We start from the raw sequence: 451 nt of genomic DNA on the forward strand, positions 1-451 counted from the left end.
TTGATCTTTGTGACCTCCGTTTGGCATAACCTGGAGTCATTAACGCCAACGTGAATAACAATCTTACTGTATTTACGTTTATCCTTAGCCAGCAGTTTCAGATAAGACTCAATGTCGCCCACTCTAGCCCCTGGGATGCACTTAACTATGGCTGCCGGCTTCGCTAACTTCACGTTTCTCAAAATGGAGCTGCCGATAATCAGAGTTGGTTTCTCAGCGGGTGTATTGCTGAGTGGGGAAAATCTGTTACAAACACTAACAGGCTGGTGGCGGTCCGTGGCCTTTGAAAGCTTACGACTAACTCTTCCTCGTCCTCTCACTGTCACCCAGGCACTATGTCCTGGTGCCGGGGGACAGCTACCAGAGGCTAACTCAGTCTCAGGCCGGCCTACGCCGACTACCGGGGGGTGGCTAGCTACAATAACTAACGACTGATCTATCATGGTGCGGA

This window comes from Etheostoma spectabile, chromosome 23 (assembly GCF_008692095.1).
Source record: "Etheostoma spectabile isolate EspeVRDwgs_2016 chromosome 23, UIUC_Espe_1.0, whole genome shotgun sequence".
Classification (NCBI taxonomy): Eukaryota; Metazoa; Chordata; class Actinopteri; order Perciformes; family Percidae; genus Etheostoma; species Etheostoma spectabile.